Source organism: Oreochromis niloticus, linkage group LG8, assembly GCF_001858045.2.
Source record: "Oreochromis niloticus isolate F11D_XX linkage group LG8, O_niloticus_UMD_NMBU, whole genome shotgun sequence".
NCBI classification, from domain to species: domain Eukaryota; kingdom Metazoa; phylum Chordata; class Actinopteri; order Cichliformes; family Cichlidae; genus Oreochromis; species Oreochromis niloticus.
Window position 1 is genome coordinate 5,961,047 of NC_031973.2, and position 26,357 is coordinate 5,987,403.

At 41.1% G+C, this 26,357-nt stretch overlaps 1 protein-coding gene across 3 annotated transcripts in view; it reads left to right on the forward strand.

The window, feature by feature from the left end:
• Positions 1-309: 309 nt before the first annotated feature.
• Positions 310-26,357, forward strand: part of thrab (thyroid hormone receptor alpha b) — a 165,391-nt gene continuing 139,343 nt past the window's right edge. For 2 of the 3 annotated variants that reach the window (XM_005453782.4, XM_019362300.2), the window contains exons 1-2: positions 310-895; positions 23,009-23,091. The gene's annotated coding sequence lies outside the window, so the exon portion shown is untranslated. The remainder of the gene's footprint in view (positions 896-23,008; positions 23,092-26,357) is intronic. The other variant, XM_019362299.2, reaches the window with a different exon arrangement.

A 26,357-nucleotide genomic window follows, 5' to 3' on the forward strand; every position in this document is an offset into this window, starting at 1 on the left:
TTTTTTAAAGAATTATTCAATAAAATGCTCAATTTTATTGATTCTTCAATAGACCTAATCAGTTATTTTTAAAAAACGCACGTCCAAACCGATTCCAATCAAAATATAGCTATTTGTGGAATCCTATTAATAAAATGTGTCTCTATATTATTTATTTTATTATTAATATATATTATTATATTTTCCCCGGCTCTAACATTGTTTCCTATTACAGTATTTCACGCCTCTGTTACGTTCATTCATGACATCTGAATGTTCATTGAGGTGAATGACTCCCAGATTCCCAGGGGGAGGGAGGGAAGGATGAGGAGGAAACGGGGATGGAGGGGGCCTCCGAGGGGGTGATGATGAAGTCAATAAATAAGGACAAGTGAGGCGAGTCAAAGAAGAGGATTGCGCCGCATTTCACGCGACACGAACGTCCCGACATGTGTCCGTGTGTACAGTGCGTGCTTTACAGTGGAATTCCTGTAGAGAGCAGTAGATAGTTTTAATAAGTGCTTACACCGCCGAGCGCTCCCCTTACTGTACCGGGCATAAGCGGAGGGAGGAGCGAGCGTGTAGTATTTCTTTTTCGCTTCTTTCCCCCCGCTGTCGTTGCAGCCCATCCAAACGCTACTGGAAGGCAACAAAAAGGGGAAACAAACGGCTCGAATCCGCGCTGAAGCTTTGCACGAAGGAGCACTGGGGGTTGTTGTCCGAGCGCGGAGATAATTTGACGGTACGAGGCGCAGCAGCTTGGCCGAGGAATGGGCTCGGAGTGAGGGGACGGGGGAGCCATCCAGCGCTTCTCTACTGCTACACTTGTGCATGAACCGGGGACTTTCTCCCGCTTTATTTCCGCCTCGTATCCCAGCTGGAAGTTGTGTCCAAACCGCGTGGGGAGTAACTGAAGGTGAGTGTCGCGATCATGCCGAAACACGTCCGACGTTCACAGCGTGGTGGGCAGGCAGTTGTTTGGCGGCGCTAGCCTCAGTAGCCCGGGCTGGTTTGACAGATCGGATCAGCAGCGAAGGGTAACGCACGGAGTGGAGTCCAGCAGGGGCTGGGTAATCCTGCTCGTCACTCCGGCACCACTGTATCACTCCGGCTAGCAGTTGTCAGCATACCCAAAGTGATCGTCAGGGTACTGATAGAGCCTTTTTTTTGTTTGCTTTTGTTGCGGTTAATTGTACTGTGTGCAGCTTGGCATTTACGCCTGCTGCACACTGACGCGCGCACGGTCAAACCACGCATGCACACGTGCACACACGCATAGGGGCTGATAGCCTAACTGATAAAGATCAGTAGCTATGACAGGCTACACCTACAGTCCTCCTAAAGGGAGCCTCAAGTGGCGGTTACCTGACCCTAATTTGGTTTCCAACTTTTTCTTCCCTCGGATGTTGCAGAAGTCACAGCCCTAGTCCAGCAATGCGGTCTGTAATCTAGTATCAGTAAGAGCACTGCAGATCAATACTTATTACTATGATTTAAGGCTCTAATAAATTAACTTTAAGTCAGGGGCGTTTCCAGGAGTTATTTATTTATTTTTTTACAATGGGGTGGTGAAGGGGAGGTCCACAGGAAGTCAGTATATTTGATCAGAAATAGGGAAAAAAACCTGTTTATTATATTTTCAGGCTCCCGTGCAGACTTGTGCACTAATGCAAGCAATATTAAATCAAAACTGGTGCTGCACAAGAGTTTAAGCATCATTTTGTAGAGGGTGGGATTTAGACTCTTTAAGTGAAAGCTATGGCCATAATTTAGTAATAGTATTAAAGATTATCATCAAAAGAAGTGTCAACAGTGAAAATAGTTATTATACAGATTGCACTTATTGAGTCATTAATGTGTGATTCACAGCAATCGTGCTGAAGCATATGATTCCACTTTCAATTCTGCTTTATCAACATCAATCTGCAAAAATAGCAATTGACTGTGCAAAGCTATAAAGGTATATGGTGGTTGAGCAAATCTACTGACTGTATGCAACTGCTGGTCTTATCCATGCTCTCATTCATTGGTGGGAGGCCAGTGATATGTCACTGATGGGAGTTGTGTCACTCTGTTTCTCTCTCATGGACACCACAGCCCTGCTCAGGTGATGCAGAAATAAGATTTTAAATCACTGGAAATGATCTTGCATTGCAAACAGTCCTATAGATCAAAACGAGTGTGACAAATGCACTTTTAAGTTTGCAAGATCCTATGTGTGCATGTATTTTGTGCATTTGTGTAAATGTAGCTGGTTACATGATAGTCCCTGTAATCCTTTAGGACCTTTTCTCTTCCTGCTTCTGTCTGTGCACAATTAACGCCCAGTACAGCTCTGATGATCGCTGTCAGATCTGATCACTTTATATCGCACATATCTGAGCATTGTTCTAGTTGATCAGCACATTAAAGCAATTACAGCTGTTAAATGCTCTGTTATGCTGTGCATCCACTAATGCAGTTTGTTTTAGATAAACAGCTGCAGAATAGAGTACAGTTCAATACAGTAGGGTGGTTAAAGACAGCTTTGGCATGAATGCCAAACCAAATGCAAAGTGTTGCCAACTGAACTGCTTAATGATGCCAAGAAACACCTTAATAATGCTTGTTAATATGCAACAGCTCCGACTGACAGACGACAAGCAACACTGACACCTTCATCATCCCCACAGAGCATGTGAGAATCCCTGCTGAAAACAACCACAGTGCACAATTGCAGATCGTTAGTAAATGCAACTGGGATTGTTTCCTGTGCGCACTCACAGCTGTTTGCGTGCAAAAGCCGTCATCACCACATTACAGCGCTATAATAATGAAATCACTTAATGTAGCCACTCTGCTTAACGCCTTTCCTGGGTCTGGATTCTCAGTGGCTTGTGCTGTGCTGATAGAAGGTGACAGTCTAAAAGCTGTAGGCTCTTGCAGTTGAATCCATCAAGCTTGCAACAGAAGCACTTTCTCTGGCTCAGTGAAGCATGTATCAGATAGCAGACTATAAGGATTTTAAACATGCTAACCAGCTGCAAATCATAACATGGAGAGTACATTTGGAAGCACTTCAGAGATAGAGAGCAATTTGCACATCAAAAAGACCTGAAACTTAAAAGTGTATTAGTCATATTTTTGGACGAGGCTCTAAATGACCGTAGAGTCTTGGGATTTTATACAAAAGCAGTCTAAAAGTGTTACTTTATGTCACATGAGGTGATATGACCCCGGATGGCTGCGATTCATTAATCATTAGCTATCAGTTTAAATCTCAGGGTTCTGTCCCTGGGTTGATTATTAGCCTTGGACAAATCCACCATTCGAGTGTAGCTGTGTTCTTTAGAGGTCCATTTAGAGGCTGTGACTGCAAATGGACTGAAAATGAGGTGTGAAAGAAATTTAAGTGATGTTTTTGAGACTCACACTTTTATTAGTGTAAATGTATTTATTTTTTCTATGCAAAGAAGAAAAGCAAATAAGAATTCCTGGCTCTGCTTGCCGACTGATTGTGATGTAACAGGGTTGCCTGAAAGATCACAAGGATGGTGGATGCTCTCTTCTCTTCTCTTCTCTTCTCTTCTCTTCTCTTCTCTTCTCTTCTCTTCTCTGGGGCTCCTTAAGGGGGCCAAGGGTGACCTTCAGTCTCTCCCGGCAGTAAGCACCCCAGCGGGCCTCTCTTTTTCAGACGCTCTTTCTTTTCGTCTTTCTTCCTGGCCTCCTTGCTCTTTTTCCTGCTCCTTATCCCCCCCTTTCCCTTCTCATCATCTACTCCCATCCCCTCCCTTTTCCCCGTGGTGGGGCAGCAGAGCTGAATGCTAAGAAACGTAGAGAGTTCACTTATATAACCTCGACTGTGCAGCTGATGTCCTGGTCTGTATCTGCTGTATAATGATGTCAGAGCTGTCTAGAGAGGCAGAGGGCATGCTGGGTAGGCCAATATGTCAAGAGCTATTCCTGAACCTAGTATGGTGAATGGGTTGAGTCCAAGTTTTCCTTCCGTTTTCCTCTTTTTAGCCTCCTAGAGTGCATTTGGACCTAAATTCCAGGTACTGACTATAGAATTGACAGTCTTGGTAAAGGGTCACAGATTTTATTAGATCATAGATTTTATTAGCATGTGTTATCACATTACTCAGGCACTCTTTTCCCCATAAATGTAAATTCTTGATTACCATAGGACATGTCAGTTATTCACTGGTCTTCACTTTCTCTTTGACTTTAGTTGCCCAACATCTGTGAGCTGACCCAAAGAGTTTTTGCCCTCCACTAATTAAATCATGAATCTAAATCGTGAATAGATTTCATGGATGTTTTCAGCTTTATTCTGATGCATTTTATCAGTAGAAACATCCTTATTCCCGTACAAGTGCTCATGATGTTTGATTCAGTTTGTATTTATTCAAGCAAAGAAATTGGCCTCTTTATGCACAAAGAGAGTGCTCAGATGACTAACCAAACATCCAGCATCTTTGACTGAGTGTGCCTATACATGATTATGCATACTAATTAATGAGTCCAAGCATGCAAGAAAACAAGAAACGATGATAACCTGCATATTTAGATGGACTTTAGGGCTATTGGAGAGTTTGCCAGCCCTGTATAATGCTTACAAATGTAGGTTTGGTGGTAGCTTGGAATAACATACAGAAAACTAGGGATTTGCTCTTTCTTTGTGACAGTGCTGCAAAACATTTTTCAAATCACAGTTAGGTAGCTGATTAATTCTATTATGACACCAGAATACAGAGTTATACTTATTTCTGTCACTTATAATTAATTTGATTAATTAGATACCTAAACAAAACCTGTGCATTTACAATAAATGCTGTGAATCTGTTACCCTTTTACAAGCACTATCTCCCATTTTTTCTGTATAAAGGCAGTCTCGGCACCCCAAAGAGTAGCGTCATTGTTAAAACCTTTTTGTATCACTTTTGTTTTTCAGGGTTTGATTTACTAAAGCTGAATGGGCATATTTATTTATCAGATTCTCAGAAATAACAGTAAATTCACTTATTTACTGAACACACCCAGACTCGTTGCCTTTAATATAAGCGAACCAATTGTTCTTACATTCGTAGTCACTCCCAAAGGCTGTTGGCTCCTAAGCCCTCATATGAGTGTAGATTTGGTCTCAGTGTGGTTAGGGACACAGAAACCACAGAGTTTCCTCCCTTTTACTGACTCAACATGTGACACAATTTTGATACACAGAACTATCAGTGTAGGATTGGTGTCCTCCTCAGTTACACTGTGTGCACATCTAGCTGACAGCCCAACACATTAGTGAGAAACAGCAACGCTAATCCTAATATTAGTGATAGGTGAAAGTTATGTACTGAATACAAAAATGCATATGATGTTACTATCAAATATGAAATTGCCAGAAAAGTGGTAGGCGCATATCTTCAACATCCTTACTGTTAACTACATGCATGTCCTTATAGTTTGGTCATTTCATCAGACTTAAACCCCCAAATAACAAAATGTGTTGAAAAATCTAATAATCAACTGTGAAGAAGAGTAACACACAGAGTTCGTGTTTGTAATTATGTCCAGAAATCAGTATAAGACCTGGATATTTTAATTACTGAATAAGTTGATTATTATTTTTAAATTACTTGAATAACGCCAGACAAACCAGTTTAGTTCAGTTTGCCAGTTTCTAGGCCCCAACATCTTCGCGTCATGTGTTCAAGTCCTTGCTGTACAACACAGAAAAGTGCAAATATATTAGTTTTGACATTTTTGTCCTGATGTTTATCAAAAATGTATTCATATTATTTTTTTCAATTACCAGATCGTTGGTTCGGCTGCAATTTAATAGCAGGCCATCCTGCTGTAATATTTTGGGCACACAGTAATGGTTCTAATGGAAAGTGGCAATTCAGACCTCATTAGCAGAGAAGAATGAGGCTAACCCTCCAGTGTGATGTCGTAGCTGGTTTGCGTGCTGCATTCAGAGGCCCATGACGCTCCACCGCTGATAAGCATGCTGTGTTGGTGAGCACGACAAGAGATTATCACTCTGCTCTGCACCAGTCTTCACACAAACCTCTGGGGGTCCTGCTGTCTTTTAGATACTGCAGCATCTCATCCCTCTAGCACACAAACACACTAGTAGATGTATGACATCAGATGTCAGCCAGCAGCGGGTACCAAGTTTGTGGTTTTCTTTTCTTTTCTTTTCCTTTTTCATAGTGTCGTATGTTTGGGCCCCTCCTTTTCGTCTTCTCTTTGTAGGTTAGGTTTCGTTTTAATGCGTAGTTGGGGTTTTTTTCAGTTGTTTCTGTTAAGCAGTGGTTTCAATGCAGATGGTTACCAGAGGCTCCCCTGCTTTATCTTATTTCTCATTCCCATTGAACCGTCGTTGCTCTCTGCTGCCGCTTCTCTTTGCCAGCTTTTGCTTCACTACCTTCCAAATCACCAGGGAAAATAATAACTTGTAAAATGGCCTTTATTGGACAGAAAGAGCTGCAAGAGTGTTTTACACAGCCGCCTTTCTTTCTTATTAACGCCAGTCAGCTTGGCTCTGCCGGGGTACGACTGGGGCCACTCACAACTAGCTTTTCATCAACGGGAATACTTGGCACCAAGGGCTGTGAGGTTTATTTCTGCCAGGGTGAAGCGTAGTACTTTACGAGGTGGAGTCCATCCGACGTTTGCTGGCACTGCTTTCTCTCTCTCTCTTGTCTCTCTGTGAGAGCCACCTAAGTTTATGCAGATTTGTTGACATGTTGAACAAGCAGTTCCCATGACACTAAAGTGGATACTTACAAAAAAAAAGAATGTTATAAAGATTCGAAGCTTAATCCAGACAGATTCCCTACATGGGCATCCAGGATTAAATGGGCAATAATGCTTTCATTATCTTCGCCCCTGGGGCAGAAGCTAATCAGCTCATAATCAGAGGTCCTTTGAGAACTCCTTGTGTGATTATAAGTCAGTTTGTATGTGAGTACAACAGACGAGGACGCTGAAAATAAAAGTAATCAAAGATAACTGTAAGTTTACTCTAATAATACTCTTTTTGTTGCACAGAAATATTTGTGGTAGCTACTAAAGAGGTTTTAGCCAAAGCCTCAAGAACATCATCAGCACCGTAATTATGATCTTCTTTGAATTAAGTAACACAGATTCAGCTGGTACCTCAGACCTCAGGCACACAAGCCTTGGAGACCAGTTGGCAAACCCCCCTGGCAACCTCTGGTCGCTGCGATAAAAATGTGTACGCCGTAGCTGGTTGGTTGGTGAGTGGTTGCAGGCAGCCAAAGCATTCGCATGGAGGTTTTCTGTGCAGAGCATGCCTTTCAGTGACACATTTTACCAAGCAACAGCATGCAAACTTCATCAAGCTGTGACTGTTACCAGTGTGCTGTGCATCAGTCTCTTACATGTGTAGGAAAAAACCCCAACTGCTCATTTGAACCCCGGAAAAACCCTGCTGATAGCTGTTTTAAATGCTGTCTTAGATTATTTCTAATATCCTGGATGTATCCCTGTACTAAGCATGTGCCAGTTGTCAATTTCTTTATAAATACTAATTTTCAAAATGTCGATTTACTGATAGGCAGCATCAAAACTGATGTTTTTTGTTTTTTAAATTTAAATATTTATTTTTACTTTGGTTTCTGTTTTTTGCCAGTGAACCAGAGGAAGCTTCCTTAGGAAAAAAAAAAACAATTTCAAAGTCCTTTGGCTCTTCGTCACACTATTTTTGCATGATTTGCTGGTGCATAATTGATATGACACAACAAATTAGTCACAGGCATCAGTCAATGTCTTTATTTACCATTAGGCAAACAGCAGCCGCACCATCGTGGCCAATATCAATATTAGGCCAGTGTATCGGTTAATCCCTAAACTGTGCTTATGACACGTGTAAAATATCAGAAAGTAGTTCAAAATGCCTGTCAAAAATGAAACATTGCACCTTTGAAAAAGCTGTTGTGTAAAAAGAATAAAGATCACAATCACAGCTAAATACCTCCCAGCATATGGGAGCAGAGCGCAGCTGACAGGGCTACAAAGCAGTGGAGCCAAACGAACAAAAACTGAACAAATTCTGCTTCCACTGGGAAATTTTCCACGCTTCAACATATTATCTGCCGGGGTAATGAATAACTCTAAGCAAAGAGATGCTTATAACAAAAATCCACAATTACAATTTTGGCTCAGACCCAAGCCTTGATATGGATACTCTGTCCTGCCAGCATTTACTGTACATCACTCAGCATTTCATTACCGCAGAAAAGAAAAAGCCATGAGTACAGGACAGTTTGACCTCCTTTATCCTTTCAGTGTGTGTTTAACGTGTTTGCCTTGCTGCTGCTGCGCTGTATTGTTGAATAGAACTTAACCAGGATTACTTCTTTTGGGAAACCAGGATTTAATTTCTCTATGAAGCCACTGCAGCTTGAATTCTGCTAAAACCCCCTGATTTAGGAGCTGAATGAATGGTCGGCCGTGGAAGCAGGAGTTTTATTGCTCCCTTTTTTTCCTAATCTGTCACGCTTGAGGAAATTTAGATGGACTCGTTCCAACACCTGATGGTTTGGCAAGATTCGAAACACCACCTCTTAATCTTTGTAATTTTATTTATTTATTTTGTATTGGAAGTGAGGATGAGGCCATTACTTATTCCATGCAGTGCTGCAAAGTAGCTACACTTACAGTTGGCCTTCGGGAGAATAGCATGCAGCTTTTCATTAGGGCCAAGGCTTTTCACTTTAGATGGTGTGGAAATAGAAGTGTAGTAATGAGGCCGTACTTTGCTTGTTCTACAGCACCAGCCTTGCTCGTCGGGTGCTTGTATAGTCTCTGAGTTTAACTAAAGTAACCCTTTCAGTATGACCACTAGCCATCTTGTAGATGTTTCCATCTGATTTTATTTTAGTGGGATATTACTCAACAAATAAGAGTGTAAATTGTGCTTGCACAGATAATGTTACAATTGCATTTTCAGTGGTTACATTTGCAGCTGTACTGCAGCACTTACAGAAACAGAATAGAATACCTTTATCTGCCATTGTATGGGTAGAAGGCGAAATTTGGAAGTGGAAGCTATAAACATTCATCATTAATTTCTGCAAATTTGAATATTAATTTAACAATGCTGAAAGTTGAACTGTTTAGTCCCATGCATACATCCTCCTTGCATGTTGCTTTAAAGTTGAAGGTTGGTTGACACCAGACCTTTCGAGCTCTAGTTAGTTAACCTTTTTATATATATTTTTGTCATGTATAATTCAGTGGTACCTATACCATAGCTGCCACTAGTAGCCACTGCAAAGTTGAGATGACTTGTCCAATTTGTGCTGCTAAAAGTTATTTCGCTGACTTTTTTATTGTCACTTCTTGGTATCTGGCCACCACGTCGCTGCTAATCCTCTCCTGTGTGGACTTCCGTTTGTCTCATAATGCTTCTGTGGTAACTGCTTATCTGTTACTTCTGTTAAACTGTTTCAGCTTTAAGTCACTGTTTTTGGTAGCTGTTGTAACATCTTTGGTACCTGCTAACTAGTTTACATGGTCTGCCTCTTTGTGTCTGAGTTGCTGTGGTTCCTAAATACTTCCGCTTTGCAATGATACCACTGGTAGTTGATCAAGAAATATCTAGGAGGGTCAAAAATTCACCAAATCATAATTGCAATCATGTTGCAATAGTGACATCCTATTACGGTGCCATACTCGAATTCGGTGAACTCTATAGAATGAAGTCAAGGCAGACTTTATGGCTGGCTGCTTAAAGATTAAGAAACTTTGTGGCCCACAGCACAAGTACCACTTTGTACCACTAATCCTTCTACTACTGTTAGTTACTGTTAACTAAAAGTCCAATCAGTTGTTGAAATTGTTATTTCTATTTTTCTGAATGAACCATTGATTCTGTATACACTCTGGCTACTGCATCCCTGGTTGGAAATCAGTGTTGTGCAAACACTTCGAAGTACCATCTGCTAAGTATTTGTGAGATATTATTAGGTATTTAAAAAAAGGTTTAGGACTGTGCTTTTAAGACTTATCAAGATTCGAATCAGCTTAGTTATGGCAGGTTGCTCTCATTTCACTACTTTTTAAAGCAACTGCTTCTTAAGCCAGAGAGTGACCTCTAGTTTGGCCATATGTGGGGTTTTCACAGTAGCAGTCCCAACTCCTGTCTGACTGATGCAAATATGAATGTGCATGCAAGATATTCCCCCGGCTAAGGTAGTAGACGTTGGTTTATGTTATGACTGTCTGTGAGGTTAAAAGATCACTTCAGAGTTTAGTTGAGCTCCTTTGAAGTGTGACCGACAGTTACCCACACTAGGCTCTCTGTTATTGCGCGCCGTGCACTTTTCTGTTTGAGGAAACTTTTTTTTTCTGACATCACATTTCCAAACATTTCTGAAGACGTCATTTGCCCCCCTCTCTCCCTGATGGCGATTTTCCCTCCTCCCGTCACAGCGAATGCACCGCGTTTGACAGAAAGTGAAGCCGGCCACCGGCGGAGCGAGGTCAGCTCGAGCCCGAGTGTTTCTGTAAACATTGGTTTGTCAGCTGGTCTGTGATCGAATGATAGTTGTGGAAATGGTCTGTCATTAAACACAGCTGCAGGTAGGTACACTGTGGCTTGTGGAGAGGCTTACTGTTAACAGGAAATGTCAATCACCTTTACAGAAATTTGTTGATGGGTGCTATATCGGGAGTGGGGTTATTAGTCATCTCCTGTTGATTAATATCTCTCCTGCATGTTGACACATTAGCGCAGTTGTTTTTCACACTTGCGTTTTCTGCTTTTTCAAGGAACAATAATATTAATGAGGGAGGATTATTCTAATTAGCTTGCACATTTTAAGAATGTGTTTCAAAACATTTGGATATGTTATAAATACATATTCATATGAAGATAATGGTTGTGAAAAACAGCGTGAGCTCTGCCACTCGGTCCTGAGGGCTTAAAGTATTTTTCAGATGAGCTCTTTAGGGGCTTGGTTCATGCTCATGTGACCTTTGTGATCTTTTTTTTTTCCATCCGAAGCAACCCTACAGGCTTCATTTGCTGATGCTCGCTGTCTATATCGATATAACCTTTTAAAGCTGTTATAGAAAACTCACACTGTGCAGCCAAGCTGAGCAAAAAACCCACATGCCGACTTTGATGCTCTTCTTCATAACGCTGGATTGTAAACTCGATATCCGAAGGTAATGTTTTACAGATAAGCCAATAAATAAAGCTAATAATGGCATTTTAATCAGCAAAGAAAATCTAGTAATTAGTTACAGGCCTATCTTTCCTGTCAGACACTGTGAAATGAGATGATTTTTAGAGCATGTAATTAAAAAAAAGAATATAATTAATTTGTTTGCGTTTATTCTTTTTATATCAGGAATCAGGTTTGCCATCAGTCTATGTTTTAAATGAGTCAAAGGTGTAAACTGAAATGCTCAAAGGGAAATTTGTTCTACTCCACCTGTGAAAATTGCAAATAATGAAGTAAAAGATAGTAGAGCCAGTCTTGTGCTTCCAGTCTTCCCTCAAAACTAAAAATCAATCCAGCGTATAGGAATGGTTATTTTCGAGAAGGCTGCACTGCAAGGTCTTTCGGCTGATTAGGAGTATCCTGTAATTAAATTCGGAAAACTTCTTCAAGAATTACAGAAATTTGGAAGCAGTTTTAGATTTGAAAAACCCACCAAGGTCCCTCAGTCTACACACAGCCTTGCTAGCTTTGCTCAGTTGGAATTTGTGATTAATCCAGGAATCCGCGCAGCATTTTAACTAAGTCTATGCTTCAGGTTTTTTTAAATACCTCCAAGGATGGTTTAATACAGTAAAATATAGATGACAAAAGAGCCCAGCTGATACTGGGTTTCTGGGGTGGATGTCATTACTCATTGATTGCTGCAATGGTGTTTTTGCTGTCCTGGCACAGCACTCTCTCTCTGCTGTGCTTCACTGGGTGAGCGAACAGTGAGACTCGAGAAAGTCACAGAGAGCAGTGGCAGATAGCGTGAGTGAAACTCACTCCTCTCACCCACAACAGTGGTGGCAGATGGCTGCCCCTTTCTGAGCCTGGTTCTGCTGGAGGGTGCTTCCTGTTAAAAGGGAGTTTTTCCTTCCCACTGTCATCTAAGTGCTTGGTCATATAGGCGTCGTCTGATTGTTGGGGTTTCCCTGTGTCATTGTCGGGTCTTTATCTTGCAGCGTTAAAGCGCCTTGTGTATGTTGTACAGTCTGGTCAGCCATGATGCTATTCTGTTACAGGTGCTGCAGAAAGTGAAGGACTGTAAACAGTGGATGTTGACGAATAAACAATTTCACAAAATCATTTGCATTTTGGTCAACATATGTCCCTGTATCGGTATATGTACAGTAGGCCAGTATTGGCTAGTGGTCTGTCTCTGCGTGACAGGATTCGCAGGAGAGTCGAGGAGTGCTTTTCATCTCTACCTGTTAATTTTGCTAGCCAAGCAGCGGGATGGAGAGCTACACGCTGGGAGGTCCAGGGTGCAAAGTTAATGCCAAGCACCCTGAGGCAGTGCATGTGCATGTGTGTATGCGTTTGTACAAGAACCAAGAGACTTTTGGATCTGGCAGCCTCGTACATTCCTCATCTGAATTGTTTCAACTGCAGCCAATCAACAAACGCTGGCACATGGCAGAGATCGGTGTAGTCCAAGTTCATTCAGTTTCTCACTTGTACTGAAAGTAACAGAATTTATGTGTGGGCATGTAGTGAGAGCTGTGTTATATGTTAATGCGTGTACTTGGTTGGTGCTAATAGTATGCGTGGGAATATGTGTGGGCTTGTGTAATTCTGATTCTTAGAGCACAGTGTTTCTGCACCGTCTCCATGTGTTTGATGCCGACGACAGGCTCATGTTTCCCTCAACATAACTGGCCTAGCTAGAAGGAAACTTAATAGGCAAAGTGTGAGGCAACCACTCTGTGATTAGTTTGCACTACCGCTTTGAAGTAGCCTTAGCCTGGCAGTGCTGGACACAGAAATTCTGGCAAGCTGCACGCAAGCATTGCACACTTGCACAGCCACTCAGACAAACTATACGCATGCATGTACGTGCATGCTTTCACACCAGCATCTAAAAACCGGACATGCATGTTCACAAACACATGCAGACAGCTGTTCTTAGTTACGACGTCGTCAGCTTCAAATTTTATAAATCACTGCCCTTTAATGAACACATGTTCACATTCATTTGCCTTTACTACTGACGCTGGCCCTTTTTTATGTCTCATTTTTTTTATTATGGGTTAGCGATCCACCTCATTGATTAGTTTGTGTTTTAAACATCTGCATTTCATAATCGGCGCGTCGCTAGTTTGCACAGATTTGTGTATATACACAAAGGTACATCCATTTCATTTTTCCGCTGGCCGACCAGCTGCCTGTTTGTACAGCTCTGTCCAAACTGTCTCCAGTGAGCGGCTAGTTCTGTGCCCAACAACAACTGTTCGGCTTTGTTTATTGCAAGATGACACTGGATGGCAAAAGCAGCTGCCAATAGCCCTGTATGACAGAAACAGCTTCTTGTATTGCTGCAACAAACAAACTGACAAAAAAATGTCAGTTTGTTTGTTTAGGATTACTTTGACATGGGTAAACTGTGTACCATTGCAAAATTCTCAAGCTGTTTTCTCAAACTTAGAAGAGAAGACAGTGAATACTGTCCAGTCCTGAGCATGCAGAAAACACATAAAACGCACCAGAGAAACATCAACAAGAGCAAACTGAAAGTACGCATGTAGCCCCATGCAGCACATGGATTTTAAGTAAAGCTGTTTTCAGGACTGAACTGATGATTGAAACAACGGATGAGGTGTGAAAGTGAACCGTGAAAATAATCAAATGAGTCCACAGATGATTTATAGATTTGTTTTTAGGGTGGTCCAGGGTGACTGACGAAGGTGACAAGCCGGCAGGCCCCTGAGAAGAAGCTCCAATTGCTGCTTGTGTTCTCTCACTCGTGTCCCTGACCCTTGTCCAGGTTGGACGGGCTCCAGCTGGTCCTCCGAGCGAGCGAGCGAGCTCTCCGTACTTTCACATCTGTAGCCCTGTTTTTGTGCCAAGGCAGGCAGCGCTAACCCCTCTGACCTTCCATTCGGGTTTGTGTGTGAGAGGGAGCGAGAGCTGTAAACAGATGACATTACAGTGAGGAACTGGCATAAAGGGAGAAATGGTGCCAAGACCGTGTGTTTGTATTATGAGTTTGTTTATTCTCTCTGTGTTCATATCAGGTGTCATGTAAAAATACATTGTTAACAGTCTATTGCTTCCCCTTGTTATTGGTTGTGTGCGCGTGTGTGTGTATGAGTGTGTCAGACCTTATCTGACACAAGGGATTAGCAGACTGAAGCCAGCCTCTGGTCTTCTTTAGCCTCCCTGCCTGCAGAGGTCCATCTGATTCTTGTTGCCTTGCTGTTTTGGGTTTATTACCAAAAACGACACGATTTTTTGCAATTCCTTTTAAAGTAATCAGCATCTGGGACATGCACCGGATATCCCCCACTGTATCAGTACGGTGAACTATAAACTTGAATTTCATTTTGGAATTGAGGACAAAGTCAAAGGGAGCCAAATCTGGCGTGTAGGGCGGCCAACATTTACGTGCATCCAGCTGCCTTTGTGCCATAATTACCCAGTTGAGCGTTCTCCTTCAGATGCTGAAGAACGTTAGAAAGTCTTGCTGTTGCAGTCTGACCCTGGGGGGTGGATTTAAGCTGCGCAACCCTGTTAATGTCAAAGAAAATGCTGTGTATTTTTTGGGCTCGTGCCCCTGATAGTCTTCTTCAGTCCTTTAGACTGCAGCCTCTTCTACTGCAAACTTTGCATCCTGTTTTCATCACCAGTGATGATCCTCAAGGCAGGTTTGCTGTCAAAGAGCCCTGCAGAGTAGGTTATTAGACAGGATACTGACTACCAAAGTTACTGCGAGCACCTGTTGTGTGGCTGTGCACTTCTCATAGCTTTTTATGAGGAATTTTTAGAATGATTTGCAGGCATCATGATTAAAAAAAAGTTTTTAAATGTGCAGTTTTTAAATAGTAGCCAAATTCCTAAACAAAAAGATCAGGCTGTGCACTTTTATTTTATTTGGCCTCTTTTGTCATTCGCGGAGGAATCTGTTTTGCCTGCACAGGATTCAGATTAACTTCACGTAAACAAGGGGTTCACAGGAAATGATACAGCGTGCAGCCCAGCCTTTGTTAGTGTTTGCGATCTTATCTTGATGATAACAGCCTCACTCTGCTCTTACCGTCTATCAGACTTCAGTCACAAACAATGGTGGGTTAATGAAATGTAGTCTGTGCACAACTAAAAGCTCTGATAAATGTTACTTTGAAAAAATAACATCTCTCCCAGCTATCCTTGAAAGCAACTTCTATTTTTTACTAATTTGGGCAAACTGTACCTTTAAAACTAACTCGCAGCAACTGCGAAACATGCAGGAAAAGTTAGATAGTAAGCACAGTGCACTCGAAAAACTCAAATACAGAAAACACATTAAAACAACTGGTGGGAGGGGGCCATTATGTTTTATTACTGTATTTAATGCCATACTGTATGTTCATCGTTTTGGCCTAATGCGAGTCGATTGTATGCTTCAGAAATGCAATAAATATGTATTTTGTTTTTGCATCCAACTGTTGTGCCAACAGATTTTATTATTAGAAATGAGCACCAGTGTATTTCCAGCGAGTGAATAATTGATTATTGAACCGTTTCTTTGGGAACAAAGGCCTCTCGCCATGCATACTGATGAGCTCATACAGTACATGCGCCTGCCGTGCATAGGGTACACACATTTCCCATAAAAGGCCACTCAAAGATATAAAACTGTCAGCAGTTGAAGCAGAGCATGGTCTGGTGCTGTACTCTAGATCACGTTGGTATACGTGTTTGTCTGTGCAGGCTTTGGTCCTGCGGCTCACTGCTGCTTCAGTGAATCAGAGTCCAAGAGCTTCTTTACTCTAGATTAGAGAAAGGAAGGAAATTAGAGAGAAAGAGAGAGCGAAAGCTGAAAATGGGTCAGACATCTAAGAGCCAGGCATTTCTTTTCTACGATGGGTGTCAAGACATTATCCAATTGCTTCTCTTTCCTCCTTTATCTTACTTTCTCTTTCTGTCTTGCATGCTCCCCCCCCCGACTCTCCCACTATTCCAGCCAAAGAAAAGTGCAAAGGGAGGAGAAAGTTATTATGCCTGGCATGGCTGCAGAGGACGGCCTTTAATTTGGACACAACCCAGCTGATCAATCTCCTCATTGGCTCGGTTACAGCACTGTGTGTTTGTGAGTGAGCGTGCGTGTCCAAGCCCATACGTAACAGCTAAGCTTTTAAACTATGCAAACCAACAGAGTGTTCCAAAAGTAAAGCACACTGGATTAATTCCATGTGGAATTGACTTAACTCTGTAGACAGAGCCGTGGAGGAACAATGAATTGGATTAAATCTGGAATGAGCGTTAGCGGAATAAATGTTGCAACAAAGTCAAAATAAAGGACCATCGGATGCATGTTTGGAGTTCTATAGATGCTGATGTTAGACCGGGTCAATGGGTTTGGAAAGAGGGGCTCTTGAATGCACACACACACAGATGGAGGCATGCATTCATTCTAATTTACATTTAAGTAACTCTGCGTGATTTGCATACTGTGCAAACATATGGACGTGATTCAGCGGGTGGTTTGGCAAAGAGGGAGAGCCTGCAACATTTCCTTTTGAGGCTTTTCTCTGGCATTGACAGCATTTAGCTGACTTCTTTTAGGAAGCATTAGTTATAAATGCATGACAGCAGCTTTCCAAAACAGCAGCCTCGGTCCCCTTAGAATTCATTTTAACAGGAAATCCCCGAAAGGAAACAATAAAGTTTATTCATAAGTGTGCTGTAAGGAGCACAGGGTCAGTTATTTTCTTTTTATTCTAGTTAATTATTTTGCCAATAAAATGCAATAAAATGTTTGCAGTTTTTTTTTTTTAATTGAAAATAACTGTTTGTTAAAACAGCCAAAAGTGACGTTCTCCAATAGCCGCTTATCAGTACCAGCACCTCACAATGAGGCCTGCTCCCACAGGAAACATCACGGATAATGTTGTAATTCCAAAGCACTTACGTGACGTCACAATCGTGGAGCAAAAAAGCCAAACAACATGCTCAGTTTGGCCACAATATACAGGATATGCTGTTTATAAACTGTATTTTGTATTAACTTCACTGCTGTTTGCTTGCTTTCTTAATACACAGCATACAGCCGTGTGCAGCACTTCATGCATTTGCATTAAATGCCACTGTCTTTTTTATAGCTGGTTTTTTTTTTTAACTTAAAAAAAAATTAGGACTAACTGCTTTTAGGCAAAGCGGCCACCATATTTTCATGTGGAAGAACTTGATGCTTTTTAAAATGTCAAGCTTTGGATAAATGGCTCGCTACTAAAGCTGAGATTTGTCTAAAAAGATTAACAGTCCCCACAGAAGCTGTCATCTTCTTTTATTATTGCGTAGATAAGCATCACAGTGTGCTTGCAAAATATTGGTTTGCAGGACCGGCATACTGATTTTTTTATTTTAAACTCGAAGACCGAAAAGCTCATGGCGAGAAAATGGAACAATACTTAAACCTGAAACAGCTTTGTGAGAAAACGTAATAGCGTGTTAGTAAATATCTTTTTATGCGGTCTTAGGATGATTGCAGAGCAAACAAACAGACTCGTACTCGCTCCCTTTTCCATCATCTGCTTTTCTGATGGACTTTTGATTGAAGAGCAGAAAGTAATGGCATTTTATTTTTCAGTCAGGGCAAAAGTGAATCGAGTTTTCTTGATGTTGTGTGACATATTTTTTTTAACATGAGCTATTTTGCTTTTCTTCTGGAAAATAAAATAAAAATTACAACAATAATCAGGGTAAGAGCTTCCTAATAGTTACAGTATTTATCATTGGGTTTATCCAAGGATTTAAAGATTCTTTGTCATTATTCAGTCACATAACGATATTCTGTGTGGTAGTTCTCATCTTTAAACCAGCTGATACTGAACACAGACAGAACCCATTAAATAAATAAACACAATAGGGAAACATTATAAACAATAGGTAGCATTGTAGTTACATGCTGTAAAGTGCATGTCCCCGTCTTTTTAGGCATGAGGTGTGAGCTCTGGGGAAGAAGCTGACCCTCAGTCTGATTCTTGTTTTTTTGGTCCTAGACTGTCTTCGAGATGGCAGCGGGACAAACAGCTTATTACCTGGGTGGGTGGAGCCATCATCTGGACAGGGCCAGCATACATTGTCATAGAACTGGGAGAGGAATTCCTACAATCCCCATTACTGTTCTGACTACCTACCTTTGCATACACTCATTGGGAACTTCATTAGTGACATCTGTTCATCTCCTTGTTAACACAAATATCTTATGAGCCAGTCACTTGGCAGCAACTCAACGCATTCAGGCATGTAGACATGGTCAAAATGACCTGCTGAATCTTAAACAGAGGTTCTTAGAATTGGGAGTAAAGATTAATTATGTGACTTTAAATGTGGCATGGTTGCCAGATGGACTGGTCTTAGTATTTCTGAAACTGCTGATTTACTGCAGTTTCAGAAGAGAAAATATCCAGTAAATTGTAGTTTTCTGGGTGAAACTACCTTGTTGATATCAGCTATTAGTGGCAAATGGTCAGACAGCTTCATGCTGACAGGCAACAGCAACTCAAGTAACCAGATGCTCTTCTGCAACCAAGATGTGCAGAGGTGCATCTGTGAATGCCCAACATGTTGACCACACCAGGTTCATTCATCCTAAAAGCATAACATGTAGTTACTGTGCTAAAATATGGAAACTCTGCCCCAACTCAGTTATATCTGCTATATCATCTTCCAAACATAAGAAAATCGTTAATAAAGCTTTATTGATAAAGCTTCCATTATGCATCTGGGATGAAGGGGGCTTGTGTTGTATTCATTATGTGGTGAGACTCAAGGAAGAGGAAAGAAAAAAGCCTCAAGGAACAGCTAATATTGTTTAATGCTTTTAAAACTGCCGCATACATAATCTGTTGTGAACATCTGCTGAACCTTGAAATCAGGCATTGACCTCTCGGTGTGGCTGTGTGTTGCTGTGCACTAAAGCATGTCACAAGAATGAAGCTCATGTGAAGACATGTTACGCTGTTGAGGAAATAAGTCAGTCTCTCTCAGGCTGACAAGTTAGAAAAAGAGCATTTTTATTTTTTCAGTTTACTGCTCCTCTTTGTATCATCTGTTTTTTTTGTGCATCACGATCGTTTCAGAAAGGCAGGAATATTAATGAGAAGCTCATATACTGCCATTTGTAATCTCTGCTCCCTGCTTATCTTTTATTTGCTCAGACAAATTACTGAAGTAATGATGTTTGGCTCGGGTGATATTTTTATGCCTGTATTTAAACACCACAGCAATAGTAGTGCAATAAAGATGCAACTGCTAAAGCCGGTTGTTAGCTATCAAAAATAGATTAATCGATGCTGATAAAGAAATGCGTTGTCTAATACTCAGTGCAATAAAGCCTTCCTAGTATGCGTTACTCCATGTAAGTCCTTTGTTTTCTTTAGCACTTAGGCGTTATCCAATGAGCTTCAGGCTCTGTGGATTTTCTTTCTGTGACATTTCTGAATAGCATCTTCTTTTTGTGTTCCAACTCTTTAGAATAAAGCACCGGGTTTTCATATATAGCAAAACAAACCAAACAAAAAAAGAAAATGTGGAGTGGTGCTGTCTCAAGCTATAGCTTAGCAGGGTGCTGGCCTAGCTCACCTGATTCAGCAGTTGATTATATGGTAAAGGGTACAGTGTGTGTGCCCCCTACCCTCTCCCTGATTTCCAGTCTACACTCTAAAAAAACTCTAAAAATAGCCTTTAATTCTGTAATATGTTTAACATGTTGATCCTGAACGCAGCTCATTGCTTTAAGTCAGTTTTGGAGTCTGATTGGTCCTTTATGTTTTTTGATGAGCTCAGCCCAGTGCATTGTGGGATATGTCGCATGGGACGTAAGACGCTGCCGAAGAGTTTGCTGCAATGACTGCTAGCGTTGTTAATAAGTTAAAGCTTGGTACGTCTGGACCCTTTGTGCATACCAGAACTAGAATACGACTCAAAATAAAGTATCATTAATTACAAACAACAACTTATTTCTCTGTCTTTTTTAAATAGAGTTTATAATGTAGGTTTGCTGTCAGGTTTACGTCTTCTCTCTGCCACCTGTGAGGATGCATATTTATCCCTCCCCAAGTCCTAAGAGCTGGCTTAGCATATGGATTAACTGAAGAATCAAATGCATGGCTGCCACACTCGATCATCTCAGCCAATAATGATGAAGGTTGCAGAAACGTACATTTCTTCAACTTAGAGCTGAGTTATGGAAGAGGTCCGTTGTGAAGTTGTGCGTGATTCAATGATGGTACAATAAGCATCTTTTTTTTCCCTTTGATTAGTCCATGAGTGGAATGACTTTCAAAATGAAGTAGTAAGGCTTGGCCTCTCTGGTTCATTCTGTTAAAAATTAAAGGCCTTTAATAGACCTCCCTGCTTTACAAGCGTTAGGTAGCACCAACTAACTGCTTCTGAAATTAGTTCACTGAGATTAGGTGTGGTGAGGTCTGCTGTAAGTTCTTAGGTCCATTATTTTATTGGCTACCACTGGGAGGAGATGCTAATGCTGTTCCCAAGCCCTGATAGATTGGGGGTGGGTTGCATCACAAACCTGGACAATAAGGAAAACACCCAGATCCACCTGCTGTAGCGACCCTTTGGGAAAAAGGAGTAGCCAAAAGTACCTTTTAGGTTATTAGCAGTCACCGTGGTTTTTTGTGTGTGTTCCCAGCATAAAATGAAAATAAAGAGTATCAATCCACGTAGCCTCTGCATATCTTTATATTTTAATTTGTGCAGCAGCAACAGCTGTGAGACAACATCTAACACCCAAAGGCCACCATTTCTGTTCGGCATTCCCGTTGATTGTGCCGCCAGCAAGCTGTTTTTTAATGAATAACTTCATCATTATCTTTTCAGTGCAAGATATGATTTTATGTGTGCTGCCTGTCAGGTCAAGAGGAAAAGTGTCAGCGGTGATGTGCGTCTGCGACTGAATGTCATCAGATAATGATACAAGCTATGAAAATGCATCTAGTATGCCAAACAGAAGATTATGATGTAATGATACCAAGTGTGTTCTGTTGTGTGTGGATGTCTCAGTCAGAGCTTTGAACGTATTTCTTTACCTGTCACAAGCTTTTGTCACATTGTTAACTACACTCAGCAGGCATCCTTACTTTGTTACTCTCTTGACATATAAGCATGTGAACATATTTGTGTGTATGTAACAGTAACTGCCTTAAAGAGGATCCTGATGTTTTGCACTGTTGACATGTTGTAGGCCTTCTTGTAGGAGTTGTGAAGCTTGCCATGTCATTGGCATATTTTCTGACTACATTCTGGTTGAACTATTGTCTTCATTTTCAGAAACTCTCATGCATTCATCTTAGCCTTTAGCCCCTCTCATGTGATGCTGGAAAACAGACTTTTTTTGTGCTTGTTTCTATTTTCACACAGTACACAGTAATGTGGGCACCACCCTCTGCACCCCCTCCACCTCCCACAGGGTGTGAGATACAGCATCTTATGAACATGGGCATGTGTTAAACATTTTTGCAGTTTATATACAATTAAATGCTAATAGAGTGGGAGGCTGGAGAGTTGGAGGGAGTTAAATAGCTGAAAGCATGCAGCCATGCAGAGCGAGGATACAGAGGTCAGCACAGTTGTGTGCAGACTGCGTGTTTTAGATGCATCGCCTATGGGGAGAGATAGGCCATGGCTATACATGATTAGAGCGTGCGTGGAACTATTGTGAGTATAAATTTACTCCTATGCCTATCTGAGCTATTGCGAGGCTCAATTATCTGCGGTTGTTCATCCATGTAGCTGAGTCCCATACTCTTGCATGTGCTGCCTGTATGTATTAATTAATCACTTCAACCCCCCTTTTCACGATTAATCTACCAATAAAAAAAAAAAAAAAAGCTAAATAAAATCAAGCCATCTTGCGTTGGCGTTTTTATCTGACTGAGTTTGTGTTGTCCGAAACACAAACACACACAAAACGTTATTTAATTTGCTTCTACCAGATCACTTCAGTTGATCTGATATAAAGGGCCTGTTCAGAATAAAACAACTCAATGTTAAATATAATTTACTTTAATGGTCATATATCAAGGCCAGCACTATTATGCTTATAGCCTTTAGAAAAAGTGCAGGTATGCCTAGCGTGAATGCTCTTTCTCAGCTTGCTTTTTACTTGCCGTTCATCAGCATCGCCACGAGTTTGCAAGTACCTTGATGGTATTTGTTGAAGCATCAGGGGTAATTATTCAATTTTGCTAATGCGACTTCAAGTGAGTGTAGAAAGTGATAAAAATATTTAACTTGGCCGAGATGTCTGTTAATATTGCCTGGGGTCTTTCGTTTAGGTACAGTAATATGTGTTAATATTGAAAGGTCTTGCTGTACAAAGTGTAATGAAGTCAAGCAGCCAGTAAAGTGAATACCTGCATAGTGTACTGGAGAGCTGTATACTCCATATACCTGCCCGTTGAGAGTTCTGCAAGATTCATGCTATAACGGCGAGTTGATGCCTTTTGGCCAAAGAATCAAGATAGACAATTCATTTGGTTGAAGGATTAGACTGCTAAGCTTTTTAGTGGTAAGCTGGTCACATGAAGATCTAAAATTGGTTTTGATAGACAAGAAAACCTTGCCCCTCCTTTGGGGATTTTCCTCTCTTGAACTCCCAGACTCCTCCCATATCATCCCTGACTTAGCAGTACATGCATGCTTCAGTGGCCATGTGGATTTGCTTGTGCTCGAGTTGTGGCCGTCTGTAGGATTTGGCTCACAGGATTCCTCTGAAAGCCTTTTCACTCCCTGGAACGTTTGGCCTGGTGAATGTTTTGCTTTTGTTGGCAACGGCATGAAGAATCACAGATTGTCTCTTCTGATTGCAGAGTCTGCGAAGACCTGTGTTGGGATAAAAGCTGTATTCAAATCTAAAGAAAGGGCACTGAAGTGAAGGCAGCTGACAACCAAGGTAAGAGAAAGTTTTCATGGCTTTGTGTACAACGCTGGCGGCTTGTATTAACTGTCAGACTTCGTCAATGGGATCTGTTAGTGTAATGGTACTGTGATACATTGACAGTGAAAAGCCTGGTTGGTGGTTGGTGTTACTTTTCCACTGGAACACAGTGTCTCATTTCCACAGGTGCAGAGTTGATGGGGTTTTTGTGGTTGTTTTTTCGGGAGACTTGGAAGAGTTCTGTATACATAGTACATATGAACTGTACACTTATTGACTGACACTGACATGTTTGTCAGGTTCCCATGGTTTCCACCTGTCAAGAATGTCCAGAACATTGGAAAACGATCAAAAATAATCCATCCAGAGCGTTTCCTCATCTTTCCAGACGAGCTATGTTAGCAAACCTGATTCTGTTTGCCACCTAAGCACCTCAAGGGTCACATGTGTTGTATGAACAAGCTCCAGACTTCATTTACAAAGCAAATTGCGTGCTAGATAGTTTTGCATTTTGCATCGCTTAATGATTCTTACATATGATCCTGTTTCCTGTGTATGCAGCTTTTTCAGTGTGGCAAATGAAAGAAACTACACTTTGAACATGCCGTTTAAGAACAATAACAGTGTGCATTATGTGTGCTATGCAAACACACTCTCAACTGGTGCAACATCCCTGTAGGGTTGTGGAGGGTTGAGAAATCACTCAGTCTTGACAAGACAGTAAATGTGGACATGGTGGAATTAACCTTGTTCTGCAACACATTTTCTGGGCCAGCTTTTCTTTTTTGTCTGCTGGCAGCAGGTCAGCGTATCGTCTGACACTTTACAGTGCTGAAGTTGCAACAGTCAACGATTTTCCCCAAGAGCGGTGTCTTGCACAGTGTTGGACTTTTGCCTTTTATCATAACTGCTGTTCACATGTTAACATGCTGTGCTTCACTGACAAGTCATGTCTTTAATTCAAAGCGGCGTTCCTGATGACTGATGATCCCTTTCTTGCTTTATGCATGTTCTCACTGTCTAACACCGCACTGGTTGAAGGAATAATTGGTCGAAGTCTGCTGAATCCTAATCAGGTTTTGAGTCTGATACAGAAGAAGTAAAAGTGAAAGATTCATATGTAATGACTTCTGTTGGCTGAGGAGTAGGAAACAATCAAGCTTTGAGCTGCAACCTAATAAATGTTAACAGCCTGTGTCTACAATCGGAAAGTGAGAGTAACCGCATATATAATGTTGATTAAATGCGTGCATTAAAATGAGAGCTGGAGGCTGCTGACATTTCCAAGCTTTTATTTCTTTAGCTACTTTCTCCAAATGCAGGTGGTCCCAGGTCAGAACTTGAAGTTGACAAGCTTGAATTATAGATTTGATATAAATCAGAGATTAACATAGAGACTCTGACATGTGGAACTGATATGGTGTTATTAGGGCCAATGTTTTTCTGGGGATTTATAACTCAGTCCGTTTTGTTGAACTGCACAATCACACACAATCGGAGGGCGGCTTTGGGCACTGCGGTGTCGATCTATATCTTTCTTACTTTGGCTGATTACTGTCATCACTTTGCAGAGCCAAATTTCATTTTGACATTTGGGATAATGGCAGGAACATGCTTCTCTGCACTGTGTATAAAAACATTCATACTGTAGATTAAGGGTAGATATAAAGCAGAGAAATTCAGGGTCCAATCATCTACAGCAGCTAAAAGCATTGAATTAAAATTGTTAAAATATGTTGGATGAAATTTTAAATAAGCTAGGGAAAAGTAGAAAGAAGTTTGAATATGTTTGGAGATCGTAATGTCTATATAGCCGAATCATCCAGGTTTGACTGTGTGATGGTGGGTGCCACAGCTGGATGTGCTTCTCTTTTGAAACCTTACTGCACATTGCTACGATGCCACACTGTTGATTGTTTAGTGTGGGAGCACTCCTACACACCTACATTGATCTGAACACTTTTGTTTCCTTTGTACCAAAAAAAAATATAAAAGATGTGTGATAGCATCTGGTTACGTCAAAGAGCTAACTAGCATCATAATTATTAGAAAGTTATCATCTGCCGCTTCCCCATTTCTATAGTTCTCCAAATCTGTGTGTATTGTTAGTTGCTTTGAAGTTCTTCCTCTTTTTGATATGACATTGTTTGAATTTACCACATACAGAGGGATAGTTACCCCACCTCCTACTAGCTTTTTAAGGTATAGTTACATAGTGAATAGGACATACAATGGTCATTTTCGGTTGGATTTTATTGTACGAAAAGCTGAGTCCATTCGCCTGCATCACACTTTAAGATTTGTTTTAGTGACAGCAATAGTAGGTTTTGTAACAATCAATCCATCCATTCATCCAACCATCCATGATCTGCCGTCATCTGTGTTTTACAAGGGGCAATAGTCCAGGCAGAGATACCCAGTAGCAGAAACGCCTTAAATACCTTACCTAGGAAGACACCCTGGTTAGGTGCCTGAACCACCTTGGAACAGTGGCTCTCTGAGGCCCTCTTGAATGATAAGCTCTTTCCTCTGTCTCTCAGGCAGAGCCCAGACACCCTTTGGGTACAGACTGATAGAGTGAGATCACAGCAGAAATGAGCTTTCGCAAGAGTAGGTGAGAGTAGGACCGTAGATCGACTGGTAAATCTGCAGCTTTGCTTTCCTGCTCTTCACCACAACAGACTGATACACACTCTGCGTTATTGTTGTGTCATGTCAATCTACTGCTCAAGTCTCACTTGTGAGCAAGATCCAGAGTTACTTTAACTCATCTACTTGGAAGAAATAGTTAGATGTTGTAAGAAAGACTTCTAATAGCTTAAAATGTGTCAAATAAAGGGCGTTATTACTTCTGCGTCATTACTTCTGACTAAAAAGGGTGGAAGTCATTACTGATATTTAGGTGTGGCACTGAGATTATGTATTTCAATTGCATTTTGATTAGAAACAGAATGATGACGTGACGCACATTGTAGTAGGTATCAGTGCAAACATACCAAGTGCATTTTAGATGCATAAAAAAAACTCCTTTCTTAAATGGGCCTGCCTTCTGACATAAACTTGAATCAACGCTCTTGAATCAAATGGTCAGGTTTGCTGGCTGTGTGAGAACGCAGATTACCCATAACACACAGATAAACTCTGTAACAGCAAGATAAATATCTGTAGTTGACAGAGCCTACCGCAGTTTATGAATTGTAGTACTGACTAAAAATGAAACGCCTGGTGTCTGAGTGTTTTGTAGTTTGCTAATTGCTATTAAACCAGAAACCACAATGCAA